At 37.9% G+C, this 24,282-nt stretch overlaps 1 protein-coding gene and 1 long non-coding RNA gene across 2 annotated transcripts in view; both read left to right on the forward strand.

Annotated features, from left to right (window-relative positions):
• Positions 1-24,282, forward strand: part of PTN (pleiotrophin) — a 102,602-nt gene that overhangs the window by 12,949 nt on the left and 65,371 nt on the right. The window lies entirely within an intron of this gene.
• On the forward strand, positions 5,160-9,972 carry LOC148130238 (uncharacterized). Its single transcript, XR_015750154.1, has 2 exons — positions 5,160-6,396; positions 8,794-9,972. It is a non-coding gene; the product is annotated as an uncharacterized LOC148130238 (long non-coding RNA).

The raw sequence follows: 24,282 nt of genomic DNA on the forward strand, positions 1-24,282 counted from the left end.
GGGAAATTGCAAAGAAAATAGACATAAATATTTTAAAAACATAGTTTTAAAGAAGCAATTAACTGTCCTGCAAATGATTACAATAAAATGGAATTTTTTACTGATCTGTGAATCCCTAATCTGAACCAGAGCATTAAAAATGCCAATATTGTTGCCACAGCTATGAATAAGGATTTCCATTACTACATCCAACTAATGTTAAAAATGCACAGAAAATAACATCACTTTAAATACATTCGTTTCTCAAACTTTGCTCTGCTGTACACATATAACCTAAGGGGCAAACTTGTACGTGTCACAAAATGACTGTGCAATTGTTGAAATATCACAATGTTCAGATAAGTGGAAAATGAGGTTATTAAAGTTTCAGGAAAAAAATCAGAAAAATACAGATAAGCCACCGTGTGGTAGATTCCCTTGTGTCTATTCTGGATTGTGTCTGGAGATTGGCTACATGTGGGATGCATAGTTGCCATTTGTAATTGTCTGCAAACTGGAAAAATCACAGCTGTGGTTGTGGCATCTGCTATAGTGGCTTTGAGCTATTCTTTGTCAGGCCAAACAAACAAGAATAAAAATTCTCCAGAACTGTGTATGCTGGTCATGTACACCATGTAATCATTGTCCCCTGTTATGATATTTGTTTCTGTCTGGTTCTGCCAGACATTTCAACTGTCTTTGCTGCTTGTTGCAATCAACATTTTTAATCTTCAAGGGATGCTTTTGCAAAATGAAGAAATACGTAGATGTCCTGGATGGGTTTCTTTTTTCTTTTTGCAGCTTTATTTGTTCTGCCTTGGTATTCACTTCACACAGCATTATTCTAAACAGGGTCAAAGTTTGGGCGCCGCCATCTTTTGGTAAAGCGCTTGCTGAGCTTTCGGTAAAGCTCACGAGCGCTGTTTCATAAAAGATGGCGAGCGTGACTTTCGGTGAGCCATTTCCAAAGCTCACAGTGCGCACTTTTATAGCGCCGTGCGCATAAAGATGGCGCGCCATGACTCGAACCGGGCGGCGCGAAAGGTTGGGATCCCTAAAATGATGAATGAATGTATGGATCCCTCTTGTCCCAAATCGGCTAATTATGTTATGGGGTTAGGACTGGCTAAGAAATTAATGTATTCCTTTGAGTAATTAAATTTCAATCAATATTATTGCAGAGAGGCCCCAAAATTGTGGCACCAGCTGGTGCAGATAAAGCAAAGAGAAAGTCCTGAACAGCTTCTTTAAAAATATTGTGTTCCCCTTCCAAACACTGTGATTTTCTGGTTGGTCTTGATCCAGTTTGAGAACTTCATTACAAAGGACACTTAACCTGGCAATGGAATTAAGCCATTTTCTGGATATGCACAATCTACAGTTTTTAATCCATAGACATAAAAATTAATCCAGCTTAGAATTTACCAAACTGAGCATGTGATATAAAGGCAACTGTTAGGTTTGTAACTACTATATATGCTATGTGAGTGAAACCAGCAAGTAAAAGCAAGCACCAACTAAGACAGTGATGTTCTATTGTTGAAAAATTGTTCTTCTGATGCCAACTTTCCTTTGTTGGGTAACAATGGCCTATTTTAAAATATGAAAGACAAACTCCTGTACAAAACATTTCTCTTTATTCAGAAACATGACGGTAGAATGAGTAAGTATCCCATCTGTTCAGCTCATAATCAATATTATCTTTTCCAATCTCTCAGCTTTCAAACAAAAAATCATCATGTTTCCAATATTCTCCTAAAATACTCAGGAAACTTTGGGCTTTCCTGTAAGTTTCTTTCAGTATAGAAAGAAAGCTGATGAGTGATGAAGGTTAATAAGGAACTTTAGATTACATTAATGTACATTAATGAAGCTAGGTAGGGCCTACTGAAAATAATTCCTATAGTTCTCAGCAGTAAAGGAACATATTTTCTTATTTTTGAAAGAGTATGTTTGTTTGGGAAGGACAAAACTGAAAAAAAAAGACTAGAAATGAACATTTCAGATCATATATTTATTTTTCCATTTAATTTGCTTATCCTATAATGAAGCTGTAATTTTTCAAATCATCTGTACCGCACATTTATGAACAAAAGAGCCATAGCTCAGTCAGTAAATGTTTGGCATACTAAAAACCCTATGTTGAGTCCCTTTCTTTCCACAAAGAGATGGAGAAATAGCTGCCTGGATTCTAGAAAGGGCATTGGAGCAATGGTTAGTTGAGCCAATACACTGATTCAGAATTTCAATGTTTCCTGTTAACTTTGTACATATCAATGCATTCAAATCATGACAAGCAAAGAATCTTCTGGAAAGTGTTTTGAAAAAATAAGTCACAATGATTATATTTCTCACTTTCTATAATTACACACACACACACGGGAGAGAAAGAGAGAGAGAAAGAGAGAAATCAGTATTTTCCCTTCTTTTCTTATTTGAGTGTTTCATGCCCCTCACTGTATTTGAGTATGAAGAACCCTTGCCCTTACTACCAGAAAGCTTCAGAGGTGTCCTGATTCGCTCCCGATAGCCTAGGTTACCTGACTGAGTTGTTTGTTTTGGATAGCTGTTTTCCCAAAGGTCACAACTGTATCCTTATTTGGTGTCTGAGCTCTCTCATTTTCATTAACAGCTTGGCTGGGTGCATCTGAGTCTGCAGTGGGAATTACATCAAGGTGAGCAAAGCAAAGCAGCAACCAAGGAACAACAACAAAAACCCTCACGGTTTAAGCCTCTCATCTCCAGAACACTAATTGTACATTAATCATTATTCATGTTTGTTTGTTTTTTAAATTTAGATCCCCTTTGGCCCTTCCTTGCTACTGTGGGAAAACAGGGACCTCTTATTCTCCCTTCCTAGAGAAAGAAGAGGAGGTTGAATTTAGAAAATTGCTCTAATCCAGGTAGTCCTGAACTTACAATAGTTCATTTAGTGACCGCTCAAAGTTAAAATGGCATTGAAAAAAGTGACTTATGACCATTTCCCCCACTTATGACCATTGCAGTTTCCCCATGGTCATGTGATCAAAATTTGGATGCTTGGCAACTGGTTCACATTTATGACGGTTGCAGTACCTTGGGGTCATATTTGCAACCTTCTGACAAGCAACTTCAATGGGGAAACCAGATTCACTTAACAACTGTGTTACTAACTTAACAACTGCAATGATTCACTTAACAACTGGGGCAAGAAAGGTAGTAGAATGAGGCAAAGCTCACTTAAATGTCTCACTTAGCAACAGATATTTCGGGCTCAATTATGGTCGTAAGTCCAGGACTTCCTGTATTTTGTTGAATTTTCTTCTTTGGAGTTCTCCAGAGACTGAAGTGCAGACATCTTTCTTTACAAAGCTCTTTTTAATTGTAGGAAGGGTGGTCAGGAAACCAAATGGGTGTTCGAAAATGCATTAATATAGAACAGAAACCAAAGTACTCAGTTCTATAGCACTTTACTTTCTCAATTGTCTATTACTGTTCCCCAAGGGAAGACTTCAGAATTCTTGATATAATTCCTTTCAGAGTTAGTAGGCCTGTTTATGGGAATCACTATTCTATGTGGGCTAGCCACCCCAGTTACTACTTCGTTCCCTTCCATCCCCTGAATTAGTTGAACTGGTTCCATATGTGTAGTGATATACCTATATCCTGATGACCTGGAGCCTGGAGGCTAAAACACATGAAGAACAGTTGCAGGAATTGAGTAGGTCTACTCTACTAAAAAGAAGAACTAGGGATGACATGATAGCAGTGTTCCAATAGCAGTATTCCAGTATTTGAGGGGCTGCTTTATTTTCCAAAGCACCAGAAGGCAAGGCAAGAAACAACAGATGGAAACTAACCAAGGAGAGAAGCAACCTAGAACTAAAGAAGAAAATTACTGACACTAAGAACAATCAAACAGTGGAACAGCTTGCCTTTAGAAGTTGTGGGTGGTCCAACATTGGAGGCTTTTAAGAGACTGGACAATCATTTGTCTGAAATGGTTTGAGCCAGGGGTTGGAATTGAAAGTCCCTTACAATTCTGATGTACTATGTTCTATATTCTCGCTGACTGCCTTTAAAAAAAAAAAAAAAAAAATCTTAGCATATTGGGTCAGAAAAGAGTAACATTACTTACCATAGTACAATTGCTCCTCACCATGGAGCGTTCCTAGAGTATTGCATTTAAATTTTTTACTTCATCAACCGTTAGCCCTACATGGTAGATCAGTTCAGAAAACTGGCTCCACTAGAAGATTAGAGCTATACTTGATGGATATAGGCTCTAGTAACAGGTCATAAGAATGATTATAATTGTAAGAATGATTCTGTGGTGCTCCCCATATTCTTATAATCCAGGAAATTGGAGAGTCTCTTCCAAATTATCTTGTTTCCCAGAACTTAAGCCCACTTTGCTTATGTAACAGTTCTTGGCTATTTCATTCAAAGTTATCTTTGTGACTCTCTGTATCTGATGGAATGCAGGACAGTAATGGTCACAGTTTCTCTTTAACATTCTAAATAATAGTTTTTGGAGTTGCATGATAAATGGAATATTTGCTGGGCAGTCTGCTGCCACCAAACTTGGCTCAGCCCAATTAGAGGTTGATCCCATTTTGCATGGGAGGAATGTGATTCATTCTTATGACATTTGGTATCGTTGGAAGTCTGAGGTCAAATTGGAGGCCTCCATACCACGGTTATTTTTCATGTCAACACAATGCATTTCCCAGTTTGGTCAAAAATAATCTGGAAAAGAGCCATATCACAGAGCTATCCAGGCTTAAACAATTGTAGTTTTCACGGAAGCTGAGCATTATGATTGCTTATTTGTAATTGGAGATGCCAGGACTCAAATCCTGATAGCAAAGTTTCTTTTCTACTACTGATCTTTAGCTTATACAGATCGGCCCAATTTCCTTCTTACAAACTAACCATAGAGCTCAAGCTTTTCTGGTGCAGAGTTTATTTTGCCTACTAACCAGTCTATTGGGAGTATTTGTCAAATGAGTGATGTGCCTTGGCTTTAGCGGAAGCCTGCCCTTTGGCTCTCCCCGCCTGGCATGTGTGAGATCAATCAGAAATCAGAAATCAAGTATAAATAAGCATGCCCTGGGGCAGGAGAAGAAGCTGAGTCAGGTTCAGCTCTGGCAGTCGCCATGCACTCTTTCAGTTGTCTGGCAGCTGTGGGAGGATAAAGAGAGTGCCTACACAGTGCTCACCCCTCACCTGGAGCAGCCTGGCGAGTTGATGTGATGGAGTTTGAGGACATCAGATCAATAAAGGAGAATATTTGTAGTTCAGGGTTGAAATGAGAAGTCCTTGGTTCTCTCTGAGCTTGGTTGTTTTCTTGCAGATGTTTCACTACCCAAGATAGGTAACATTAACATCATCAGTGCTAGTAAAGAGTAAAGTTTGCTCTCTATTTATTTTCTAGCGGTTTGTCCCATCATTGTGGGTTCACTTTATCATTGTTCTTGATGAAGTAAACAATATCCCATCAAGGAATTGCCAAACAAGCTAATAGTAAATGGCCCCCAAAAAGAGCCTGCAAGACCACTCCCAACAACTGTCACTTTTTCCAAGGTAGTTGTAACTTTAAACAATTGTTAAATGAACAATCATAAATTAAGATACCTCTGTGTGTGTGTGTGTGTGTGTGTTTGTTTACACTTAAGCAGTGTACAAGCAGTGTTTACAGGACAGCATCAAATGGTTCTAGACTTTCTCACATGTCTCAACTTCAGGTTAAGCTTTTTCTCTTTTGCAAAAACAGTTGTAGCAAACAGAGATTTTTTTGTTTGTTTCTTGACAGTCTCTTTGTGCTTTGATTGTACCCTGGTAGTATAGCAGGTCCACCAATTCTGTCCTGAGAGTTCTTTTTTTTTTTTTGGATGCTGTTAAAGAATTCCTTATGGCTTGTCAGCCTTCATTTACCTCTTTAGTCTTCACATTTGCTCCTAGGCCTCCTTTAAATCTCCAATTTACATTCTTCTTGCCTAAGTTGCTCCTTTTCATTAACATCACTTGAGTTGGATATCCAATTTCATTTCATAACGGGACTTTTTCTACCTGCATAAGTTTTGATACTTATTTATACCAAAGATTTGATTTCAAGAGGCTGTCTGGTTACAAGGTATGTGCAGCTTTCATGACTGAGTTGGGCAGCTGTTTGAAAATCTCCATGGAAGGTTTAATCAAGGGGTTCTTTCTTTAAACATAAAGCTAGGATATGCTTCTTGAGAGTTTTCAGCAGTGCTGCAAGAAGTATTCCCAAACCACTCAAATCAAAGTGGATTTTTAAGATGGAAAATCCTAGAAAATCTTCATGACTGACAATAAAAAAAAATACAATACAAACAACTGCTGTAGTGGCTATGCACCAGTGCCAAGTAGAAGAAAGGTCCCTCAAGAACTGGCTATACCAGCAAAGGATGGGTAAATTTGGGAGGCAACTCCATTATTATTGCTAGCTCTCTGTTTATTATTTTTATTTTCCTGTTTAGTTTTGCTTTTATAGCTCTTTAATTTTTTAATAATTATTTAATGATTTAAAAAAACAGTTGTTTTGTATTTATTGTTTTATTGGATTGTTGTAGCTGCCCAGTTACTTTTGCGAGATGGGCAGGCAAATTTGATCAATCAATCAATAAATCATTTTCCCCAATGTGATCTAGTTCTCTGTCTTCTATTTCTTTTACTAAGTTCCCTATTTTATTATTGTATCATAGTGTATTATTGCTTTATTCCATATTTCTTGAGAATAAACTAGATGGATCAGAAAGGAGTAGGAGATTTAAAGTAGAAGAAATTTGGAAAGAGGCCAGATCTTCATTTCTGCTCAGTCTTTTCTGAAATGTTTTGAATGCTCCAAATGCTCATTTAGGTTTATCATAAAATAACCCTCTTATGCAAACATTCTGAGATATTGGAAAATAAACTAAAACATCAGGGAAATTAAAGGATTGCTGTTGGTGTTATTGGGGGAAAAAAGCCCTCAGTTTTGACTGTGGACTATATTTTATCATTACTGTGTTTTCTTCTCAGATCATATATCTTCCTGCATGAAGTAATCTTTTCATCCTTCCCTCTGTTTCTTTCTCCTTTCCTTTCTCTTATCGCTGGTTCTTCCAGCAGAATTTTTTAACTGGGTCTCTTACTCTGTGATGAATGAGTTTCATTCATCTTTCTCTCTGGGGTTTTGTGAAAAGCTTTAGACTTCATTTGCTCCCATTTTTTTTTAGCCCGCTATTCATTTCCATGGCAACAGGAAAAGAAGGGGGTGGCAGAGTGGGTGGCAATGTGGCCAGAGGTCAAGAGTAGCCACTTTATGAATTAAACTTTGAATTCCATTAGAGATAGCACAATGTAACCTAGAGTAACTCTCTTCAAAAAAAGTAGCTGTCCGAAGAATCAAACTAAGATGGAGTGAGGAGAGGAAGAGTGGAAACAAATCAATGAGAAGGAACGCAAGTCCTCACTGTCTCTGTCAGGATTACGTTTAGTGACTTAATAGAAGGGTGATTCACTGTAGAATCATGTGCCATGTTTCAGCAATCTCCTCCTCCTCAAAACAGCAACAAACAGGTTTTTTGGCCATTCCACAAACTAATCTTATTCCTGCGGTTGATGATCAGTACAAAGCCTGTGCTCCAACTTTGGAAGTTGTCTACCTGTGCATATGTATAACCCTTATCTACCCCCCCCCCCCGCTTAAACTGAAGATGAGTAACCCTAACAAAACCGAACTGGATAAATTTGCCCATCCTTGAATAGAAAAACTTGCTTTTCAGTTGTGGATTCTTTTTTTTTTTTTGTAAGCCTGTCTCTTTCTCAAACACCAGCCCTTTTCACTGGCACAGTGACCTATTTTCCTCACTGCAGAAGAACTGTTCTCTCATTCACCAGCATCTCTCCCTCTCAGGGCTAAAGAGGAAATATCACCGACTTAACTGTTCTCTTTCTTCGTTTAAAAAGTGTAATCGTTGTTCATGTGTCTCAGACTGCATTTAAAAAAAATATCTCTCATTCTAATGGTGAAACTATAGTCTCCTAATTTACATTCCATCCTCATTTCAGGCATGGTAGAACAGTATTTATAGAACAGAATATGTGTAGTTCAGGGTTGAACCATTGTCTCCTTGGTGCTCTCTGACCTTGGTGGTTTTCTTGCAGATGTCTCCTTACCAACCTAGGTAACATCAACGGATGCTAGAAGGGAGTGGGAGTTTGCTTCTAATGAAATAGCTATCGTGCCATTCTTTAACTATGAGAACAGAGGGTCCTTTGGAACAATATTCACCTTGATAAGCATTAGAAGCAGAAGTAGAAGATGGACAAAGAAGTAGAAGATCCCTTCTTTAGAAAGAAGATTTTTGCATTATGGCAATGTAAAACAAATCTCTTTTTTTTAAAAAAAATATATTTCTTGAATGTGAAATTATTCTCTCCAGCTTTTAGAAGATGATTACAAGTTTTTAATATTCCAAATTATGATTTTATTCATGGGTACTTTGATTAGCTGGCTCATCAATTACAATTCATATAGGTAATCAACTCATACTTTGTTTTATGCGTGCTTAGAATGATTCATTATGTGATGATGATACATGGTTTACCTTCCTAGCCCTTCATGCAATGGGTTAGACTGAACCTGTATAACTTCAGTATTTCTGTGCAGTCTTTATGAGCACAGAACAGTATAAGTTAGAGGTGAAGATTTTTAAGAGGATCCAGAGTTCTTTAACTCTCCCAGTTTTAACCACATCTTTTGACAGCACCTATCTATTTTGCTTTGCATGGATGTTGACTATGTTTTTCCTTAATCCATTGTAGTTGGAAGTCATGGCATCTTCTGGCTGAAGGTGGTTCCTTATGATGGAATTGAAAGAGGTCTGCAAAAAGTAGGACGTTGTATTGGAAAAAGAAACATGGGAGAACAATTTGTTGTGATGTGGATGTAACAAAAATATTGATTTATGGTGCACAGTTCAAGTTCAAGAGGCAAGCTGCAAAAAAAGTTTGTTCGTTGGATATATTTCATAGCTGCGAATTTCCCAGAAGTTCTTCTATATTAAACAACAACAATAGTATAAATTATTATATTTTTTGATTATCTTTCAACTAATCTATAAATATTTAAAATGGTTTTAGAGAGAATATATAAAAATGAATGGCTTGAGTTATGGAACGTATCCAATCGATATTAAGTTGGAGTCTGGTTATTTGAATGTGATAAGAATAATGCATGATGGAAATAAGGCATTATGAGGATAAATGCCATTTTAAACAACAGGGAGTAAGACAACCATGTGCAGTGATTATTTAATGTATTGATGGATAAATGTATAAGGAATTTACGGTAACAATTGAAATGTATCATTTGTACACATATATTGAAGAGATATGTGTTTAACCTGATTTGTAAATATGTACATACTTCCTTGTGCAGATGACAGCATGTTGTTGGCCGAGAACTTTAATAATTTTCAGTGACTGTTATATTTAATGATGCTGCAGGGAGTGTGCACCTGAGGATTAATGTATCAAAGTCCAAGGTAATTGTGTTTGACAAGGCAAATGGAGTGAATGATTGCAAGTTATAAATAAATGGAGAAAAAATGGAGCAGGTAGATGAATTTGTATATCTTGGTAGAATGTTTGCTGAAATAGGAGAATGGATGGAGAAACCTTAAGATCTGCAAATGCTGATAGTAAAATAGTTGACGGCATGAGGTCTGTTGTAGAAATGAATGAATTTCAAAAGCTATGAAAATGGCTATGCATAAGAGCATGCTTCTGTCCACTGTGCTATGTGAAAGCCAAGGATGGGTTGAGAAAACATAAAAGTAAATGAAAATGCATTGAGATTGGGTACTTAAAAAATGCATGTGGTTAAAAAAAATAAGGCCAAGACCAAGAATGAATGGCTTTTAAGAAACAGGGATGAAATACAAATGTGAGTTACCAAGAGGAAAGAAATAAATTAAAGTTGTTTGGTCAGAGAGAGAGAGAGAGAGAGAGAAATCAATGAGAATTGAATTGCAAAGCAAGTTTATGCAGGATGAGCTTGTGCAAGGATTGAAAGGGAAGGGAAGGCTGAGAAAGTTAATAAAAGGCTCCAAAAGAGGCAAGAATGTTATAAAATAATCTTTGAATCAATGTGTGGAAGTGGTGGAAGCAAAGATGCTTTACAACAGGGGTGTCAAACTGGTGGCCTGCAGGCCAGTCACGCACACCTACCCCAGCTCCACGAATGGGAAAAATGTTGCAAAACATCACATGATGGCAAAGTGATGCTCCGAGTTTGACACCTGTGTTTTACAAGATAGAAAGTTATGGAGAAATATAGTGAATGGTGTTAATATCAATTAGATTTAACTATAATTTCTTCCTATTCCTATTTGATATTAATTTTTTAAAAGAAATGGATTACTATTGATAGATTTGATAATAATTTCTTACTTGGTTTCCATGCTTTGTGCACAGTAGTTATTTTGAAATGGGAATAATGTGATGGTCAGGTATACGTATATGTAGAAAAAGGATATAGAGCAAGGGTGTCAAACTCAATTTCATTGAGGGCCACACCAGGGCTGTGTGGCCAACTGGGTGGGTGTGGCCAGCTTGATGCCACTCCCCAAATTGCTGGCATGTTTCCTCTTCACACTGGGTAGACCGGGCCGAAGCCATGCTGGCCTGATGTTTCCTCTTCGCGCTGAGTAGACTGGGCAGAAGCAACACGGGCTGGCTCCTTACATTTTCCAGGATGGCCCTGCAGGTTGAATCCAACCACATCGTGGACTTGATCTGACCCACGGGCCTTGAGTTTGACACCCCTGATATAGAGGCCAAAATCACAGGATGCTTTTAGAGTATCAATTCATGCTTCATTTTTGCATGTTTAAAATGTGATGATTCGCTATGTCAAGATTGAAAATGGGGGATGATGCACATTCTTAACTTCTTGCCCTTCATGCAGTGACTAAACTCCCTTTTTATGACTCTGTGGTCCCTGTTTCAGATAGAGTCAGGGAGACTGGATGGAGCTAAGCATTTACTTGCTGGATACCCTTCCTGATACCTACGCAGAGTTCACAGCAAATATTTTTTCTTTGTGCCCTAGCAGAGAGAAACATCTGCTGCTAACTAGGCAGAGGTTCTGACCAGTTCTGGAGAACCGGTAGCAGAAATTTTGAATAGTTCAGAGAACCAGCAAATACCACCTCTGACTGGCCCCGCCCCATCTATTCTCTGTCTTCCAAGTCCCAGCTGATCAGCTGGGTCTTCTTTTGTTGCCCTGCACAGGAGAATGGAGCTGGAAAGCAGGTTAGTGGGGTGGGGAGGGAATGGGGATTTTGCAGTACCCTTCCCTTGCCACGCCCACCAAACCACACCATGCCTACCAAGCCACGCCCACAGAATCGGTAGTAAAAAATTTTGAATCCCACCACTGTATCTAGGATTGAACTCTCAACTGTCTGAGTGGGAGGTGAACATCTTTACTAGTAGGCCACCATACCGCTCTCATGCAGTGACTAAACTGAGCCTATATAATTGAAGTTTTTCTATGCAGTGTTGACCAGCACAGAACAGATCAAATTCCAAACATGTATGACAGGATCCAGAGTTAGAACATATTCTTGAGATAGCCCATATGATTCTGCAGAGCAGCCCCTCATGAGTAAACTGCAGGGATGGCTGTTTCATCGTTTGTCTATGAGTTGAATGGCTGGGAGAATCTCTATCCTTTGACACAAACACATACAGTTCACCTCTTTGGTGGCCTATCTTGGATAGAAACAGATATCTTTAATGTCTTGTCTGCTTTAATGTTTTATGCTATAAGCCATTCAGAGTTGTTGGGTACGAAATGGGTGGCAAATAAATTTTCTAAACAAACAAATGAATACAAGAAATATCTATTGAACAAGATTAATTACATCAAACATTTGTCCTTGTTTTTGTCCTTATCCCTGTATGTTAACAAATTAAGCCCTTTTCTTCTCTTTCTATTAAATAAATTGTTGGCTTTCAAAAGACGGCCAAACACAATAGATTTACATTCCTCAGCACAAAGCTGTATGAATGCCCATGGTACCAATCCTTGAAGATTTTGTTTGGATATTTCCAAGCAAATCAACTTCTTGAATTAGTGCGCAGATCAAATTGCAATTAGTGTTCCTCAATATGGTGTAATGCTGTAATTTCAACCTCAGGGAATCCCATCTACAATTTAGAGGGTTGCAGATCCCAACTCAACGCACTTGAAAGATGCTACGTTGGACAGGTTGTATCAGATTTTACATGGCTCAAAATGTTGTTCTTAGCTTAAACAAATAAACAGATATATGCATTGGAATGTTACCTACATTGAAATAATGATTGCAAATGAAGGCAGAAAGGGAAGAGAAGAAATATGTGATACAGATATAAATCAATGAAATACATCTGTAACATACAATTCATGTCTTGAGGCACATGTTTTGCATTGCCTAAAATCTAGGATTCAACCTCTGGAGAGTTCACTTGCAGGTTTTTCTTTTTTACAGATTTCTGATATTCTTTTCTTTCATTATAAAAAAGCATTCAAGACAGTGGACAGTGTAAAGTGTTATAATAAAACAAATCAAAACTAAGTAAAACTTTTTTAAAAAAGAGTGAGCAATAGGACAGATAATAAAAAAGCAGAGCCAGCATTTTAAATTAGACTAATAAAAAATGCATTGATGATAGATCCTTGGTACTCTCTGAGTTTGGTTGCTTTCTTGCAGCTGTTTCATTACCCAAACTAATCATGGTCTCGTCATTTGATGCCACAGCCATTTTCACATCCCTAAAGCAGTGGTGGGATTCAATTTTTTTTTACTACCGGTTCTGTGGGCATGGTTTGGTGGGCGTGGCAAGGGAAGGATACTGTAAAATCTCCAGTCAGAGGTGGTATTTGCCAGTTCTCTGAATACTCAAAATTTCCACTACCAGTTCTCCAGAACTAGTCAGAACCTGCTGAATACCACCTCTGCCCTAGACCCAGAATTAGCCAAAGAATCCATGACAATACCGCTGCACAGCCTAGCCAGCCTAGCCAAATATACCAAGATTGAAACACCTAGAATCATGGATCTTAGTAACCTCTGCCGAACCACGTATTTTCAGATCGATGGACAAACCTATCAACAAAGGGAACCACTGCTTTCAAGACTCATAGCGGAAGTTGTATTGCAACACCAGAAACACTCTCATGCATGCAACCCAACACTTTCAACATAATAAAAAAAAGACCAACTAGAGTACACACCCAACATCATCAATATAAAAAAAAATTAAACATTTTATAGATGTATGGCAACTAGAGGATATGGTAAACAACCACAATATGTTGCTAATATAATGAAAAATACAGAATAGTAATTGAGTGACATTCGAATAAACTAGAAATATATCTATAAAGTATTAATATAGAAGCATGTCAATCCTTTAATTGTTATTAATGCTAGCCATATATACTGTTTATTACTCTTTCTTCTCAGTTTTAATTCAGCATATTTCAATACAATAATATTTATATAATATACCTAAATTCTTAATATTCTGTTATTTCAATGCCTTAGAATAACAACTATAGATAAGTGGATATTCTATCAATATTAATTACAATTTCAGATACAGTGGAACCTTGGGTTGTGAATGCTTCTGTTCACGACCAAATTGGGTGATGACCAGAATTTTTGCTTCTGTTTTGCTTCTGGTTGCAAACAGATCTTGGGGTGGTGACCAAGCAAACCTGAAAATTTCTGTGGCAATTTCCCCTGCCGTAGCGATTTCCCTTTCGGCATCAATTTTTTTGGGCTTTTTTGATCCATGCATGTGCAGGCGGTCGTGCTTCTGGTCATGAGCAATTCGGGTTGCTACCGTAGTCCTGGAATGGATTACGGTCACGATCTGAGTTTCCACTGTATTAATGTTACAAACATTGTGAATATTTAACCTTTCTTTAAAATTAAATATAACAGAAACCAGTCCATGTTCCTACCTGCAATCATACTGCAAATGTTCCTATTATCTTTTGTGCCCATAATGTTGTTTTCAATTCATCCTGAAATGAAGCTATTATTCGTTGATACACACATATGAATACCAACACGAAGACGTATTATACACAATATACCCAGTGGCATACATACACATACTGTATATATTCACAAATATATTACAAATATAATCTAAAGTTTGCCATTAAATAAAACAATTTAACAAATAAATGGACAAATAGTAAAACAGTTAACACTCAAACTAATTGATATGCATTAAAAAGCTTTGTTTGCACAGCCATTTTTGACCTTTTGACTGCCGCCTCTGTAATTTTAAGATGTTTATCTTAGAGCAAAATTTTAACCTACACCAGTTATATCTTCTCCCTTAAGTTGGTACCATCCAGTGATTACCACAAACTGAATAAAATCTGTTCTACTTTGCCATGGATTTTTAATAAAAAAATTAGGTGACTAACAATTGGTTTAATGAAGTACCTCTTGACTTTTTCAGATTGGTACAGACAGTCAATCCTTTCCCATTTCTGATCAGTTTTTTTTTAAATTCAATTGTCTTTTTAAGACAATTTATGATGGCAGGCTAGCAACCTTTCAAATTTGCACAAAAGTGATGCAGTTTGGAATACATGTATCTTTGCTAACTCTGTTCTAGTCACAAATAGCTTTGTGCCATAAATATATCTATGAGCACATATTGTCATTTTGGTAGAAGTGACATATGGCGGCAACTGATAAATTTAACCAGTGGCTTGGAAGAACTGCACAACTATGCTAGACTGCTCAGCTGGCAGGCCTTGTTTGGTTCGGCCAAGATTGAAATAGTATAGCAGTAAAAACCACTTGATCTCTATCCCTGCTTCCTTATGTGGGAACCTGGTTTGCATTTATTGCCCGTATAAAAAGATCACATAGAAAAAAATCCTGACTAGAATTGCTGATTGAGACTTGGCTAATTGTTGTGCCTGTGAGGTTTTTAGAAACTTATTCATTGCCAATTATAACTGAACAAAAGAAGAAGATCTCAGGAACACGAAGTCTTTATAGACTTCATAATGAAGAGAGAGGACAACAAAGCTGGAAGATCAGCCTACCTCTTGCCTGCATGTGACAGAACTATTAGGCTATGAGTCAGAACATGGATAATAGAGGACAGAAAAGGATTGGCCAGGAGTTAATTTCAGGGTCACTTAAAAGGGGTGGAAAAGCACTATTACTCAGCAATTGGAAAAAATCATGCAAGCATTTTTGAAATCCCAGGTTTGAGATGACATGTCTCCTTGGGCTTTTTACATTCTGAGACCAATGGCAAATAGAAGGAACATGACAGCTTAGTTTTTTTCCCCCCACTTCCCAGTTTCTATTTCTATCCAATCTCCCTTTGAATTCCCCTGAGAATATAATCAAACAATTTTTCTGATTCTATGAGGTCAGATACTCATAGAAACTTGCTCTGAGATTTGGAAGGAAAGCTCCGGTGCTTTTAATTTGCTCATCATCTTTGGGTGGTATGATTAGCAGCTGGGACTGATTGCTTGGAGGAATGCTTTCCCTCTTGTTTTCCCCAACTTTGGTTTCAGAGAAGCAGATCTGAGCTTCTTGTGAAGGAGAGGTAGAAGGAAAAATGATATGGTGGATAGGATCTGAATTAAGAAGTAGTTCTTACACTGCCTTGGATTACTTCATTATCCAGTGAAGTAATGATGGCACAGTGATTAAGTGGTTAAGTACAATATTGCAGGCAAACTCTGCCCACAGTCTGGAGTTCAATCCTTGTGAGGTTCAAGGATGACTCAGCCTTCCATCCTTCCAAGGTTGGTAAAATCAGGACCCAGATTTCTGGGAGCAAAATGCAAATAATGCTGACATTATAAAAACTGCCAAAGAGTTCTGTAGTGAACTATGGGGTGGTATATAAGTCTAAATTGCTATTTCTTCTACCCATGAAATAGACTTTGGAAGTGGGTTTTAACTTTCCCATTTGATATAATAGCAGCATAGTGTCTCCTTCCACTTGAGTCTTGTTGCCAACTTGAAAGGAAACTTGTATCTCCTTTAGTTATTCTGTCTCTTCTTCTCTCCCCTCACTTCCCCATTTCCCCATTTTCTCTTTCTTTCTCTTCCATTACTTTCACTCTCCATTCAATCATCCCCTTTTTAAATTTCTCTTCTCCTGATGTTCATGTATCTATTAATCTTTGCATGCCTTTTTATCTTTCTTCTGAGGGACTGACTCCCTTCCTAAACTCCACTTCATTCTTCTATTTTCTTTCTAGTTTCATTTCTTTTGCCACAATCCCACCTCCACCTCCCACCCAGCCTCTCAGCCAGGGGTGGGATTCAACCGGTGTTACTACTGGTTCGGTGATTACGTTTTGTGGAAAGAAGTCAAAGAAAAGAAACAAAAATGGCCTTTTAAACATTACACTGATGGTACTTTTATAGCATGCTGCGTGTAATAATGGCAGAATTTAATTAAATGAACATATGAGTGAAAAGTAATCATAACACCATTTAGTTTTAGACTAAATCATCCACTAAGAGACATACAGACACCTTAATGTGTGAGGTACAGAAGAAAATATAGCATTCAATGCAAAAGCGAAATATGTTTAGAAATGGAGTACATTTAATGCATAGGTTTAAACAGAGTTGGCTAATGTGAGTAAAAGAAAGAGAGACAGAAATAGAATATATAAAAAAGAAATAAGCTACAACTGAAAACGAACATGATTAAAGTTTCATTTTCTAAATAAATGTTAGAAACAAACAGAAGAAAAAGAATATAGAAGTTAGAAACAAATAGAAGCAAATCTTATCTATAATTCAGTATTATAGTATTTTTTTTTTACTTAATGTAAGTAATCCCAAATGTACAATTTTAATCTGCATCTACGGTGACCAAATTGGGAAATGGATAGGACTCCTATACATCTTACATCAGGGGTGTCCAACTTTCGCAACTTTAAGACTTGTGGACTCCAACTCCCAGAATTCCCAAGCCGGTATGGGGAATTCTGGTTGTTTAAGTCCACAAGACTTAAAGTTGCCAAGGTTAGACACCCTTGCCTTTCATAGAAAAGATGATTTCAACAGAGTACTTTTGCATAAAATACTATTTTACAGAAAACACCATTTTCTATAATGTTTTTAAGGGTGCTGGAATCCTGCTTTTTGGTCTTCCCCTCTGGTCTAAAGTACCAGGCCTTTAGTGATAACCCTAGGATGAATGACTTGCACTAAGCTACCCCAGATGGTTTTGTGAGGATAATATGGAACAATCTTTGTCCATGATTGGATCTCCTCTATGGAAAGATGAGATGGTACTTTGGTTGGTTTAGATGTCTGCTTTAGTACAAGTAATGAGATCAGATGGATTTAGGCACCTGCAACCACAAAGAAAGTGTGTTCTCCTAAGTGAGTTTCCCTAAATTCAAAAGGACTTATTCTTTAGTCAATATAATTTAAATAAAGAATTTCAGCCTCAACTCATGCTTTTAACATTATTTTCTTATGTAAGCTATTCAGTGGTGGGATTCATTTTTTTTTACTACCGGTTCTGTGGGCGTGGCTTGGTGGGCATGGCAGGGGAAGGGTACTGTAAAATCTCCATTCCCATCCCACTCCTGGGGGAAGGATACTGCAAAATCCCCATTCCCTCCCCACCCCACTAAGCTGCTTTCTAGCTCCATTCTCCTGTGCAGGGCAACAAAAGAAGACCCAGCCGATCAGCTGGGACTTAGGAGGCAGAGAATAGATGGGGGCAGGGCCAGTCAGAGGTGGTATTTGCCGGTTCTCTGAACTACTCAAAATTTCCACTGCCAGTTCTTTAGAATATCCACTACCGGTTCTGCAGAACCGGTCAGAACCTGCTGAATACCCACCTCTGAAGCTATTGAAACTGCAGGTTGGATGTCTCAGAAGCCAATAAGCCACAACATAATGAGCTGAGGTTAAACTAACCAAGTTTAGTAATATTATGTGACTGAAATCATTCAAACTTTAACTGGTCTGGTTAGTCATGTGGAGCAAATTTAGCTTGGTACATGGATTAAATCATTATGTTAAGACAATCTGATTAATTTGGTTATGTGAAGACAGTTATTTAGGATTGGTTAACTATGGTTTAATATTTAAAAGAGTTCTGGACACAGTCAGTAAGAATAGATGCCCTTCTTCAAACACAACAATAAATAAAAGCATTGTTTGCTTTTTGGCATAGTATAAATTTATCTTTATGTCTTATTATTTAAAAACTGAACTACTATGCTCAGTTAAAAGTTCTTACACAACCTTAAATCTATTGGGCAGTGAGTTCTGAGCTGAGGGCATTCTCTCTTGATCTTATGAGTGCATGAATAATAAAATCAGAGAAGTACAGATAATTAAACATGCCAAAAACTAAAATGCAGAGCTTTAAGAATAACCAAGAGCATGGCATTTTGAAGTTAGTTAAAGAATGCTAATAAGCACCCTTAGATACTGGATCTTCCATTGCAACTTAGCTACTTTATGCTTTCTGGTATCCTTGAAAGGAAAAATGAAATATATACTTGGCTGAGAGCTTCCTGGAACACAGATGGAATAAAAATGAATTGAAGCATGTGCTTCTTTTTTGCCAGTGAAGAAACAATGACACTTCTTTAATCTCTGTTAATAATATCTTTCCTCATAAAATGTTTTACTACTTTACGTTTTTACTTACACACCATAATTTATTTGCACATATATACTACTGATTCCTAAAGGTCACATTATTTTATGATAGTTATTTTAATTTGTCCAACACAATTCATAGAATAGTATTAAAAACAATTCAAAGTAATAAACACATAAAACGCTCCTTAAAATGAGTTTTCAGGCATTTTATTATGCCAAAGAGGAAACATATTCCCCATTGCAGAAGACACTTGACCTGAAATCACTGTTAGATTATCTTAGTGAGCAGGAAGTGTTCATTTAGAAGAAACTGGTGTTTTATTTTTTAAAACCAATTTAAACATTATAGGTGATATAGCATAATGGAACAACGTTGGAGGGGGAGGAATTTAATGAGTCTCTTTCTTTCAGCAATGGTAATAATTGGTTAGTTTAAAAAAAGTGTTGTTCATTTAATTAATTAACATTCACTCCCAGTCTCAAAGGATTTCTAAGAGTGGCTGGATTACCAGATTCCTGTTTCCTTGGCTTTAACCCATTATGCAGTAGCAATAAAACTAACCACAATAAAAATGGCTGCAAATAAAGTGTATGAGGGATCCAACCATAATGTTGCTGTATATACACATATATCATCCAAGTAGGTGACTGGATATACTGAAATAGGCCTTTCTATTGTTTTCAGATTTCCTGACCTTCATCATTCTATTCCGTATGCACACTTTTTAGCGGCAGGTAGCAGCACCTGGTTGCCTAGTCTGATCTTAATGTTATTGGACCTAGTTAGAATTTAAATGAGAGACCACCATAAAATCTTTGGACTGTGGATCAGAATATCTCAGAGAAAGACAGCAGCACACTACTTCTACACTGCTATTTAGAAAACTATATGAAGATGTCCATGGAATAACTAAGAATCAAACTTGAAGGAACCTTTATATGTTGGTTGTTAACCAGGAATGAAAGGTTGAAGCTAGTGATGTGAGGTTCCCTAATTATCAGATCAAAGCATTAAAGATGTTTACTAATCAAAATGATACAAAATGATGAAATGTATTGTGATCCACGCTCCCCTCTTCGTGTTGCTTATAAGGTCATGATGGGTAAAGTTTCCACTGCCTCTTTATCATGTCCCTGACTACATGCCAAAGATACTGTAGTATGTGGCAAATAAGGAACAGATATGGTGCCTGAAGCCCAATGAAAGAGTAGCCAAAACACCTGTGCATTTCACAGGGATTCAGTATCTCAATTGTCCTCAGTGGAATTACATGTACAACGAGAACCATACAGTGGGGTACCTCAAGGCTCCGTCTTGGGAACAGTTCTCTTCAACATCTTCATAAATGATCTAGATGAGGAGATTGAAGGGGCACTCATCAAATTTGCAAGTGAAACCAAGTTGGTAGGTATTGCTAATACCTTTTATTTTATTTTATTTTATTTGGTTTGTTAATTGCTTACAAGATAATAGGTATAAGTAAAAACATAGTTATGAATACTTGGATACATATAAGAAAAATAAAAGAAACAATAGGACAGGGATGTTAGGCACGTTGGTGCACTTATGCACGCCCCCTACAGTCTGGTGAGGTCAATAGTAGATGGAAGATAGACTCAAGATTCATAAGTTTCTTGAAAGATTTGAGCATTAGGCCCTAGCCAACAAGATGCAATTCAGTGGTGGGAAAAGTAAGGTTCTACACTTAGACAGGAAAACCAAACACACAGATCCAGAGTAGGAAATACCTGGCTCAACAGTAGTATCAGAGGGATCTAAGTGTCCTGATGGACCATCACTTAAGTATGAACCAGCAGTAAAAAAAAAAAAAGCCAATGCAGTCCCATCAACAGAGATAAGATAAGATAAGATAAGATCATGATACATGATAGTACTGCTCTATACTGCATTAGTAAGGCCACACTTGGAATACTGCCTCCAGTTCTAGTCACCACAATACAAAAAAAGATGCTAAGATCCTAGAAAGAGTGCAGAGAAGAGCAACAAAGGTTTAGAGGCTAATTTATACATTGAAGCTCTAAGGGAACTAACAGCCTAATAAAGAGAAAGGTTAGGGGATGATAGATGGAAGATGATAGCCATCTTCCAATACTTGAAGGGCTCTCATAGGGAAGAGAGGATTGATTTGTTTTCCACTTAAGGACAGATTTGAAATAATGGGTAGACAATAGTCAAATGGAGATCCAACCTGGGACTGGGTAGAAAATTCCTGACAATGAGAGAAATTAGTTAATGGAACAGCTTGCCTCCTAGAGTTGTGGATACTCCATTGCTGGAGGTTTTCAAGAAAACTTTGGGCAACCATTTGTACAATATGAAATAAGGACTCCTGCCTTAGGCAGGGGGTTGGACTAGAAGACCTTCAAGGCTCCTTCCAGCCCTTTGATTTTATTACATACATCCATGCACACATATTCACAGCTCAAATTTTCTGTTTCCTCCTATTCTCAGAACTGTTTTGTAAGCATGATTTTCTCAATCTTCACCATAAAACTACCCATGTAACCTGCTTGCATCTGTTGGAAATAAGTAAAGAGAATGAGAAATAGGGACTGTTATCATACTCCTGGCAGGAAGCCTTGATACAGAATGTGTGAATAGCTACAAACATAAATACTTGTTAAAGAAAGAGTGGCTTTTGAGGAGGTGGGACAGCAAAATATGGCAAGGGGAAATAGAATTACTTTTCCCCACCAGCATGACTTTATCTCCCACCCTCCAAATAGGCTTACCAGCTATAAATGCTCAAAGGAAAGCCTTGGAACAAGATTCTTTTATTCCTGTCAATCATCACTAGAACTTTTCAAAGGAAGAGTACACAATGGTATGAAAAGATGGAAATAAATTATAAACTTTTTCAGAATAACCCAACCTCTGTCTGCATTCTGCAGTCTCTGCTCAAAAGAATTAACATGGCAAAGGGGTCAGGCACATCACCCTTATGAAAGGGAAGGGTCCAAGGTATGGCCCATTAGAACATGAATGGGATAGAACAGGGGTCGCCAACCTTTTGGACCTCAGGGACCACCAAACTCATAATTTTAAATCCCGTGGACCAGAGACCCTGGGAAAATCCCCCCAAAAGTCTGCAGGAAAATTCCCCACCCCGTTTTCCTACTGATTGATCATTCTTTATTTGGGATCACAGGATACTGTGTCCAGCTCCGTTCTTGGGGGTGGGGAGAGAGACTTTTGGCTTCATGCAAGGAAAGCAGCAGAAGCAGCAGAAGTCTTTTTTTCTCTCCCCCAAATTCCACCAGAAATGAGTGTTTGTAAGACTTGTCACACCAGCGCAGCCTCTTGGAGCAGGATGCCTTGCAGTGTCCCAAAGACTAATTTCTGGTGGAGTTTGGGGGAGAGAAAGAAAGACGTTTGCTGCTTTCCTTGTATGCAGTCAAAAGCAGAAGATAAAAGAAGCAGAAAGAAGCAGCCTGGTGGCCAGGCGAGGTGCGTGGGGTGAGTGGGGCAAGTTCCCCCCCCTGCCCTTTTCCCCCTCCCCTCACTACCTCGTGTTGTTCACAATGCAAGCAACACAAGCCTTGTGTTCCCATGGACCATGTGGGTGGCGCAGCCTTGTGTTCCTGTGCAGCCGGGATTATTTGCTTTGGGGGTGACATTTCTCTGCAGACCACCAACATTTTCTCATGGACCACCAGTGGTCCCCGGCCCACTGGTTGGTGACCACTGGCATAGAAGAAATTGATGACCATATACAAAGCCCATATACAAAGTAGATTTTTCTCCAGTCACTTGTCTTACACCAATTCACATTTTTAAAGATATCTTTTAATACTGGTCAGAAATAAACTTCAAATGGCAGATTAACAAATGAAATAAAGTTGCAGGCATTCCACATGAAAATAAACAATAGAGAAATCAAGATAATTCTAAAACCATATGAAGATAGACAGGTACTCTTGCTTCCAACAGTTCCAAAAGGTGTTGGTAAGCTGTTGAAAGTATTACTTCTTAAAATTGGGTTTCATTTGTTCCTTTGTATTATTTGCTCCCTTTCAAATGCAAAGGTGGTATTATACTAGAAAGTTAACATTTGCCATGACAATTAAGAGAAGCCATGGAAATAAACTAATATTGGATTATATCTTCTGCTATATTAGATTATATTACTGGTATGGGTGCCAATGTTTACATATGGATAATTACAGGTAGAAACAGCCAGGGATTGTTCATTTGAAAAATACTAATTATTCAAAGGTCATTTACTGGAAAATATATGTAACATAAGAAAAGCCTTCCTTGATGAAATCAAAAGCAAATTTTGTCCAGCATTTTGTTTTTCAGCCATATGGCCTCTGGGATGTTTACTCAAGCAGGAGGGGAGAGCTATCTCCTTCTTACTCTATTCCCTTGCAACTAGTATTTGGAGGAAAACATATACACTTCAAATGCGGTATTTAAGTAGTAACTGAACAATATATATTTTTGAGAATTGAGGAATGACCTAAAAATTATGCTTGGTAAAACTGAAAAAAAAATAGAAGGTAGGAAAGACAGCAGATGATATAGATGGACAAGGACAAAGATTATTAGAACTTCCTTGGACAAGCTAGAAATTATTATCAAAGACATGGATTTATTGGTGGGGAAAATTTCTCGAAGCCTGAATGGATACAGTCACCAGAAGTCAAACTCAACACAACCTGATCTTTATATTAAGTTTGAAAATAAAAAGGGTGCACCAAAGAAGTGACTGGTTTTATCTGTGATTAAATTAATGGTAGTAATGTCTTCCCTGTATGGAGTTCTGCAGAAAGACACAACATTTGTTTGAAAATTGCAACCTTTGCCATATAAATTTTCTGAAGGAGGAAATAGGGTGGAATACATCCAAGTCACTGACTCTTTTAATCATGACAGACAGAGGCTTTAATGAGGGGCTTTTATATCACAATATTTTAATGATATTTTCCTCACAATGAATGGGAATGGGCAAACTAATTACCAAATGCCATTACAATGCACTGATTCCTTTCAAATGAACATAGAATTATACTAGGAGATTTTTAGGGATCACCTCCTAATCAAAATATTTGACATTCATGAGAATTAAATATTGTACAGTTTAGGAAACTTCCCAAGACTTTTTTAAAATGTACAAAATCCAAGGTGTACCCAGGAAATATCACTTAACACTTCCATAAGTTGTACTACAAACCTGCATTTCTTTTACTCAGCTTTGAGCTTGTGAAAAACTAAGTTAATATGTAATTTGGCTCTATCCTTCCCTGCCTCTATCTGTCTAAGTCAGTGGTTCTCAACCTTCCTAATGCCGCAACCCTTTAATACAGTTCCTCATGTTGTGGTGACCCCCAACCATAAAATTATTTTCGTTACTACTTCATAACTGTAATTTTGCTACTGCGGCACACGGGGGAGGTGGGAGCCCTGGGGTCAGAGCCCCCTCCCTGGCATAGCCTTGGCACTGGAGTCAGGTGGGAGTGGCCCGAGGGAAGCCCCGGAACACCCATCCAGGCCAGCACTGCTCCCCTTCCTCTATGTGGGAGAAAGCCCCCCCCTGTGAGTGATCCCAGCGTAGGCAGAGGGGTTCTGGCTGCAGGGGAGCTGGACTCTGGC

This window comes from Notechis scutatus, chromosome 6 (genome assembly GCF_049901735.1).
Source record: "Notechis scutatus isolate UNSWTSFEM ecotype Mainland chromosome 6, rNotScu1.2, whole genome shotgun sequence".
Lineage (NCBI taxonomy): Eukaryota > Metazoa > Chordata > Lepidosauria > Squamata > Elapidae > Notechis > Notechis scutatus.